This window comes from Anthonomus grandis, chromosome 2, assembly GCF_022605725.1.
Source record: "Anthonomus grandis grandis chromosome 2, icAntGran1.3, whole genome shotgun sequence".
In the NCBI taxonomy this organism is placed as follows: Eukaryota; Metazoa; Arthropoda; class Insecta; order Coleoptera; family Curculionidae; genus Anthonomus; species Anthonomus grandis.
In genome coordinates this window covers 41,077,483-41,087,551 of record NC_065547.1, presented here as the reverse complement: position 1 = coordinate 41,087,551, position 10,069 = coordinate 41,077,483, and positions in this window count along the sequence as shown.

Sequence of the window (10,069 nt, the reverse complement as noted above, 5' to 3'; positions counted from 1 at the left end):
TCTACGATCACTAACTTGTTGATCTATCAGCAGGATCTGTTGGATGCCTTGGAGAGGGGATGTCAGATGGATGTGATTTATACAGACTTCTCCAAGGCTTTTGATAGAGTCGATCACAGAATCTTGCAGGAAACTTAGAGTGTTTGGTTTCTCCAATCATATATAGAAGCTTGGTTCACAAGCTTCTTGTCAGGCCGGACTCAGCAGGTTAGATTGGGTAGTGCTAGATCCAGCAATATCAATGTATGTTCTGGTGTACCTCAGGGTGGACACTGCTCACCATTGCTCTTTAACATTTTCATTAATGATATAACATGTTTTGAAAATAGTGCCTTTTTATTGTTTGCAGATGACGTGAAATTTTATAGAGTAATCCAGACTCCCAAAGACCAAATTTTGTTATAGAATGACTTGAATAGGCTAAATGATTGGTGTGTCAACAATATCTTATTCTTAAACATAAAGAAATGTAATTATATTAGTTTTCACAAAAGAAGTAAAAAAGTTGTAACATCATACAATATAGAGGGAAGCCCTGTTCAGTATTCTGATACAATCAAGGATCTTGGCATTTATTTTGACGATCATTTAAATTTTAATATACACATAAATAATATAGTGGTTAGGTTCTCCAGGGTTCTGGGTTTTGTTCTGCGTAACTGTAAAGAGCTATCAGTCGAAACCTGTAAGAGAGTGTACATGTCTTTGGTGGTTTCTTTATTGGAGTATGGCTCAATGATCTGGTCCCCCTATTACATGAACAGCTGTCTGGCCCTTGAAAGGATTCAGAATAGGTTTTTAAGATTTTGTCTATTTAAATTAAATTTGGAAATACCGAACGATCATGTTTATGATGATGCACGGGAAGTGCTGGCTATGACAACATTGAGAGAAAGACGTATTCGTGGTGATTTAACCTTTGTATTTAAGCTTCTTAATGGTCTGATTGTATGCCCCGACCTTCTCGGTAGAATTAGCTTCAATGTCCCCTCAAGACTCTTGAGACGAAATTAACCGACTATTTGCTTTGCCTTTTCACAGTACCAACTATGCCACTCACTCCCCTATCGAAAGAACTTTAAATATTATCAACCGTAAGGATATTGAAGTTGTGGGCATTGGCTTGTCTAGTTTTAGGAATCAAATTAGAGAGATTGTGTAAACTCTTCTGTTGATTTTATGTTGGTTTGCCTGTAAAAACATATTTGTATTTTAGCTATTTTAAGTTACGGTTAGGTGTAACTATTGAACTTTGTAATATATTTTTTTTGTAATGGGGTTGATCCCGTCTATTAAATTAAATAAATAAATTAATAATAACTGTGTTCCACCCAGTCGAATTTTAATTTACTATAATAAAATAAAATTAATGATCTTTCGCATGAAGCTGCAATGACCCACAAGATAACAAACCACTTGACTCTAGAGCAATATAAATCAAATATTTAGATGTAGACTCCTATCACTCTTGCTTTTTCAGTAATTTTAAAATTTCCAAATGGATAGATGGTTTAGACATTCTAATAGCTCTCAATATGAGAAGACGCTTGAAATCTAAAACTATAAAGTTTTTGCACGTACAATATTCTGAATTTTTTAATTTTATTTAAGTTGCCTCCTATCAGGGCAAAAGTAGTATATCTTTTATCATTTCAATATCTGGTTATATCCACATTATATACATATCCATAATTTGCTAAGATTTTTGTAGGGTATTTTCAAGTAAATTGTAGGGAAAATTTGTCAAAAAAAATTCAGTTTCTTCAAATCCCAATCTGAAAATAAATTCAGTACTGTTGCAACAATTTCCTTGCAAGAGGATATGAATTAATTTTAAGTAAAATAAGGTTCTAGAAAACCATATACCAACTTGTAATTCAAAAGCAACATTACTCTTTAGTGATGATGATCTTAAATCCATATAGTTTCATAATATCCACATTTTTTGAGTAATTTTTCTCCTAGGCATTCCAGTAATTTGTAAATAAATCCTCCATAAATTTCGAATAATTGTTCATGTTCAAGTAATTTTTTATAACAATATTTGTCATTGGTTTTCCTTCCAGAATTCTAAAATAATTTTTTAGGTTTTCTAGGGTGTTATAAGTTATTTAGATAATTTTTTATGTATTCCAACGACTTCAAATAGTTTTTCATGTTAAGTATTCAAAAAATTTAATTTTAGCGATTTTTCATTTGCCCATTTAGAGGTCATTTTGTAGGTATATTTTGAAATTATTGTTGAATCATCAAACATCCATCAAATGAACTAACCAGCCTAGATTTGTGCTCGAAATTTCACTATGCAAAGTATAATATAATCAATTGATCATGCTTTCCATTGTCTTTCTCTTTAGATCTATTGAGTTCCGAGTTGTTGAATGCAAATTTCATAAAATATTCTCAAAAAGCAATGGTCATACTTTGTTGAATAAATTTGAACTAGATTTCGGTTGAGTCAGATATATGGTGGTCAGATTTTATTAAGCAGATGTGTGGATGGATATTCCAGAAATTTCCATTAAATATAATCTAATCTAGGGTTCTGATCAAAGTCGCATTTTGCTAAACATCATAATATATTCTATTGATCATGATATTCATTGCCATTTCCTGTCGATCTGTTGAGGTTAGAGATGTTGAATGAAAATTTCAATTACCAAAAAGTTAATGCAATGGCAATATAGTATGTTACTGTGTTGATCATATTTCAACCAAATTCAGATGACATTTTTGTTGCATCAGATTTTAGTTGACAGTTTCTAGTAATCAGATTTTGTTAATAATTCCAGAACTCTCTAGATCTGTTGAGTTTCGAGATGTTGAAAGCAAATTTCTTAGTATTCTCAAAAAGTTGGAATGGAAATGGAAAAAATGCAATGGCCCCTTTATTGGTCAAATTTGAACCAGATTTCTATTATGTCATCGTAGAGTAAAATAGTGGTCAGATTTTATTAAGCAGCAGCATCCATCAAATGAACTAACCAGATTGAGCTTCTGGTCAAAATCTGATTATACAAAATATCATTTATATACACTAATTTACTAATAATTACAATACCAAATACCATTTGAGGAGGGGGAGTGGTCATTGATAAAATATTACCTTAATCTTCGAGGTAATAGAGCAAATTATTGTTACTATAAATACCACATAGTTCCTAAAATAACAACAAACTATCGATGTGAAGCGATCGTTCCTTAATTACTATTCGTGGGTTTTCTATTGTTCAATGCTTTAAATCTAACAAAAAAGTCCATAATTGAAAACAGATCCAATGCCCTTCAGAGCCTTACATTTCATAAATAATAGATCCTATTTTGCTAAATGAGAAATACGTTTCCATTTTTATTAAAATATATGAAGGTAGGAGATATCAAGTTTATAAGCCATATAAATACATATATATAAACTATAAACTTAGCAGCCATCAGGTTGCTCATGGGGAGTATACCTATAATTCGTTTGACCTTAAATTTGAACGTTATTCGGATTAAAAGCTTTATTTCCGCAAAAGCCGAGTACACAAACAATCCGGATATGGCGATTTTAAATTATGTATAAAAAAACAGCTAATTAAATCATTCAATTGACCCAATTATATTTATTATTTCTCGTATATTGGGTCTTGGACTATTTTTTGTCAAGGTCGTTCATATGGGTGGGCTCTAACGATGACCAATCGGTGTTATGACGTCAACGCCACGTTGCCGCACTTAGGTCCATTTACAGTCATTTGGGGATACAGTCGTTGTATGTCTGTTATACACTGCTTAACAAAATATACAGTGCATTTTTTTTTATCTCGGGTAATAGGGTTTTACGTGTAACATTTTCAACCCCATGTTAGAACCTGTTCTATTTAATCGATAGGATTGAAACTTGGAACAAGTGAAGTTTAAGTTAAAAAACTTTAAAAAATCCCATTATTTTGCAAAAAAATTTGCGAGAAACCTATTTAAAATACGTTTTTCTGATGAAAAAGTTTGCTTTTTCTGCACCTTCTACACCTGATCTTTCACTCCTTATATTATGTCGAATTTTTAATTTGTTGTATTTTGCATTAACGCTGACATTACTCGTTTTTTTTCTTAACCAATTAAGGTTGCTAGTTCTTCTCTTTGTTTTAGTGGAACAAATACATTTAAATAGCTTAGTAGTGTATCAAAGAAGATGATATTAAGTTAGTTTTGTTAAGCAAGTCATTCACAAAAGAACCGAGGCTTAGTTTAAAATCTTCCATAGTTATCCTGCTAAAATTCCTAAATAAAATGAAGGTAGAATCCGGACTAAAGATTTCCATATTAAAAATTATTAACTGACCATAGTGATCTGAAAATCCTGGTTCAAAATTAATGGAACGAACAAATTTATTATTGGTAGCAATATAATCGATTATTGATAAAACAGATTTGTTATTATTTATACATTCACGAGCTGGCTGATTTATTAAAGAATTTAAATTTAATGAAGAAAAGAGATCAAACAAAATTTATTGAGACGGTGTTTTTTCTGAAGCATTAATATTCTACGTATATAGATAACATATATAGTCACTGGTAATCTTGCTAAAAGTGCTGTTGATGTACAGGGTACTGTGATGTGGCATAACTGTCTCCCTATTTTTAACCTCCCCTCGTAAAGCCGTGCGGCGTTGCAGAATCGTGGGGGTACCGCCACTAAGAGCCGTATGGGAAACAAACATGTTTAAACATGTTTTAGTCTGAAGCATCATGTGGACCAACGCAAAGCGCGCATTCGCCAAGGAAGTGTACCTCCGCGAAAATCGGTCAGTTATTGCTGCGCAACGAGCGTTCCGGATAAGGTTCCAAATTCCGCGAAATGAAGAAGTCCCGGACCGAAAATCAATTCAAACACCCGAAAACATCGAGACTGTGAGACGCTCATTTTTACGGTCACCTAGACGTTCTGCACGGAGCCACGCAGCTGCCCTTCGTTTATCTGACCGCACTGTGCGAAGAATTCTTCACAAGGATCTTCGTTTTGATCCATACAAGATGGTTCTGGCACAGGAATTATCAGAACGTGATTGGAACAATCGACGTGCTGCATGTAAATTTATGCTTCAAAATTTACCTCAGGGCGCAGTTTTTTTTAGTGACGAGGCACATTTTTACTTGTCTGGCTGGGTAAACAAGCAAAACTTTCAGTATTGGGCCCCTGATAATCCGAGAGAGATACACGAGAAGCCTCTACATAGTGAGAAAGTGACAGTCTGGTGCGCAGTATCTGAAATGGGGATAATCGGCCCTTACTTCTTTGAAGAAGAAAATCACGCTGTTACTGTCAATTAGGAACGCTATATAGCGATGATTGACAATTTTTTCGCCCCAGTTTTTGCAGGACTCAATGTGCAAGATGCCTGGTTTCAGCAAGATGGGGCAACAGCTCACACATCTCGAGCTTCAATGCAAGTATTGAGAGAAATGTTCCCCGGGCGTTTGCTCTCCCTGAGACGCGATATTTTTTGGCCTGTACGCTCGCTCGACCCAACGCCCTACGACTTCTTTCTGTGGGTTTACCTAAAAGCTGAAGTCTTCAAACATCGTCCAACGACTATTAGATTAAAGGATGCAATCCGCCTGGAAATTCGCAGAATACCCCAAGAAATGCTTCCAAGAGTTATGCGAAACTTCAGAAGTCGCTTGCACCAGTGCTTATATGCTGATAATGGTGGACGGCACTTGCCAGATATTCTCTTCAAAACCACATAGGACAAAAATGTTTTAGATATACTTTAAACAAAAATTAAATCAAACATTTCTTTTATTAAGCCTTAAAAACAGGGAGACAATTATGCCGCACCCTGTACAACAAGCTCAGAAACCGAACTGAATTGTAGGTAAGAATTGTGTCTAGGTGCAACGAAGTCATTGACCATGTCCAATACCAACAACTCTAGCATTTTCCTAAGGATTGATAGAACTAAGCTCATCGAATAAGGCAAAGCAGCAATGCTTTGGTATAAGGTCTCGATCACCACTGCAGTTTCCCATACTGCTGAATATGTCCTAATTTCATGTAAAACAACATGCAGACGCTATTTCGTGAGTACCTTTGCATTTTAACTCTATCTAGAGAATGATTTATAAAGATCGTATTCAGATATTACTTTAAAGTGGAATGTTTCAATAGGGGCTAAGAGAGTGTTAGATGAGTAATAATTTATAAAATCGGTGTTAGCAGGAATAAACATTTTACTCACTTTTTAATTTTCTTTAAGTTAAACGTCATAATATAAGCTTTTTTTCCCTTGTATTGCAGATGAAACTTGAGATCTAGGAAATAATTTCGTAATTTTTACTTGGTAATTATAATTATTATTTGGTAATTATAAAGGAGCGTAAGGGTTATAATCATAGATTAACCTAATTTATTCCATTTTTTTAGTTAATATGTATTAAAGATGTTATACTAGCTGTTGATACGATCAATAAACAAATGAATTATGTTCTCGATAAGACTTAAAATTTCAAGAGTTGTGTTTAAAACCAAACTGACTAGAAGTACCAGGATTAACAAAACCGACATTAAAGAGATGGGTCTGTAGTTGCTTATTAGGTCATCTGATACCCCTTTTCTGTATATAGGTGTAATTTATGCTTTCTACAAATGTTAAGCAGTCGGGATAAAACAGCAAGAGCAAAAAATTATTTACAAATTTTTTAAATTAGCCAAAAGTAAAGGTTTCACGGCAAAAATATCACAAAACCAACTAATAGTTAACGAAGAAGTGTTTAGTGTAACCGATCTGATAGAGGCTGACGAGGTATCCTTTTCAGAATTCTTTATAAATAAGAAACAGCTAACTCGTAACAATAGTGCACCTTCAACGCCATCCCGTGTCAATACTGAAAAGGAAAAATCACCACTTAAGACCTCCCAGGTAGCTGCACCAGTCAGGGTTAATCAGAATCAAAATAAATCAGAAAAGAGCCAGGAAATCGTCATAAACAGCACTCCTACGGTTTTAAATCGTATTCTTACCAGAACTGTTGCCGCTAGAACCACTTCTACCTCCAGTTTAGAAAAAGGAACAAAAAGCAAAAAAACAAAATAAAGGTATACATTATTTTTTGCATGTGAACAGAATAAGCCTTAGTTTAGTAAACCTTAGTTTTAAGATAAGTTTTTAGTTTTTTTTTCTGGTTTTCTTTTGTCTCACTTCAAATAATTGTTTAGGGTAGGTACAATATGTCTTTACGTATTTCTCAAATTAATGTTAGATCACTAGTTCCGCATTTGGACGAGTTTAAGACTACCATTTTCAACAATAATTTCGATATTGTTGGTGTGACTGAAACTTGGCTAGGTCCAGATATACCAAACAATAATATAAAACTAAATAATTATACCTTAAGAAGATGCGATAGGGCGTATGGCCGCGGGGGCGGTGTGGCTCTTTATATTAGAAATCAATTTAAAACTGAAATTCTCTTTTCTGAGAGTCATGAGTTTTTAGAATGTATCTGGGCAAAAATTACAATAAAGAAAGAACATTTTGTTATTGGAATAATTTATAAACCACCTAGATCGATTATTCAGCAGTTTTTAAACAGAATGGAGGAACTTGTTTCTAACTTGTTTTCTTTGTATAACAACATATTTTATATAGGAGACTTTAATATTGATATGTTACAATGCGATAATCTTTTCACAAAAAAGTTAGTTTCGATGTTTGAGCCCTTTAATTTGAAACAAGTTATAATGGAGCCAACCAGAGTCACGAAATCTTCTAGTTCCCTAATTGATTTAATAGTCACTAATTATGACCAAATTAAATGCACTGGTGTTATCTGTTCTGATTTTTCCGACCACTTCGTAGTCTATTGTGAGATACAAATGGCCAAATTTAATTATAAACCAAGAACTATCATTTCTAGAAATCTAAAAAATATAAACTATAACCTATTTAAAAATCACCTTCAATCGATACCGTTTAATGATGTTTACAATATCGTTGATGTTAATCAAAAAGTCGTATTTATTAACAACGCTATAACTAGCCTATTTGATATTCACGCTCCTCTTAAAACAATTACATTGCCTAAAAAACCCTTCCTACCCTGGATTACAGAGAATATTAAGAAAATGCAGAAATGCAGCTCTTCAGCAGTTTAAACGCACTAAACGTCCAGAAAAATGGGAATATTATAAATCATTAAGAAACTTAACAACAGCTTCAATAAGAATGGAACGCAAAGCCTATTATAAGCATAAATTTAAAAATTGCAGTACTCGAGAAAAATGGGAGGAACTTAATAAACTAACTCCGTCTAAGAAAAAAGATATTCCGGTGCAGTTTAATGATGTTGATCAATTTAACAATTTTTTTATAAACTCTACTATCTCAAACCAGCCTTTAGATCAGGAACTTTTAAATTTTTATTCAACCAATAAAAAAAGTGACATAGATTTCTCTTTGCAGTTCAGAGCAGTGGAAAATTATGAGGTATTTAACATAATTAAAAAAATTAAAAGTAAAGCCTTTGGATCAGACGGTCTTAACATAACTCTTCTTGAGCTTTGCTGTCCTCATATTTGCGAATATATTACACACATAATAAATAAATGCTTAGAAACTAACTATTTTCCCAATTGTTGGAAGGAAGCCATTGTCTTACCCCTTTCAAAAATAAGTAACCCTACTGACTATACACATTTTCGATCCATTAGTGTACTACCAACTATGTCTAAAATATTAGAACGCGTATTGGATGTACAAATAAGGAACCATATTAATAGATTTTCAATATTACCCATTAAGCAATCTGGATTTCGCAGTGGATATAGTTGCGCAACAGCAATGGCAGATATTACCGATGACATTTTTCGTGCCCGAGATAATAACAAAGTCACTGCTCTGATATTGCTAGATTTTACTAAAGCCTTCGATTTTTTAAATCATCAAATATTGGTAGCGGCTTACTGCACTACATAGGATTCTGAAATCATGCTATAGCTTTAATAAAGTCATTTCTAAGTAATAGGTCTCAAATGGTAAAAATTGATGCAACCTTTTCAAGTCGTCTTTCAGTTCTTAATGGGGTGCCTCAAGGTAGTATATTGAGGCCACTACTATTTAGTATTTATACAACATGCTTTCCTCAATATCTTGAATACTGTAAGTATCACTTCTATGCAGATGATACGCAGTTGTATCACTCCTTTGTACCTTCTGATTATTTAACTGCTTTACACTTGTTAAAGTCTCTAGTAAGCATATGTTAAAATTAAACCCTAAAAAATTTGTAGTTATTCTCTTTGGAAGTAACGTTCAAATAAGGACTATTTATGAAGAATTTTCTTTGTTTGTTGGACATCAAAAACTCCAAGTAGTTGAGAGCACCAAGAGCTTGGGTTTAACACTCGATTCACAGCTAAAGTTTAGTGGACACATATCAAATAATTTTAAAAAGTCGTATTGTGCTCTAAAAACCATGTACCCTCATCGACATTACTTAGATCTGAATATTAAACGTGAGCTATGCGACTCTCTTGTGTTGTCAAATTTTAATCATTGTGATGTGGTTTATGGACCTTGTCTAGATGGTCAAGACTCCTATAGAGTTCAAAAAATGCAAAACTCTTGTATTCGTTTTATTTATGGCATTAATAGGCGAGGTCATGTATCACATAAGCTTAATGATCTTAAGTGGCTTAATATGTTTAATAGACGTAAGCTACATTCCAGTGTACTATTTTATAAAATTATTAAATACCGCAGTCCTCCCTACCTATACAACAAAATTACATTTCGGACAGACATTCATCACTTAAATTTAAGAAGAAAATCTTTAACTATTCCTAAACACAAAAATCAATTTTTCAAAAAATCATTCTCTTATAATATTTCTCATATCATTAATGCGCTACCACCCGATATAACTGATATTTCGAATTCCATTTATAGATTCAAAACAAAAGTAAGGCAAATCTTATTGGATAATCAGTAACATGCATATTAGAGCTAGAAGATTTATTTTTCATTTTTCTTGTTTATAAATTGTAATTGAATGGCTAGTATTAGATATATTCTTCCGTATT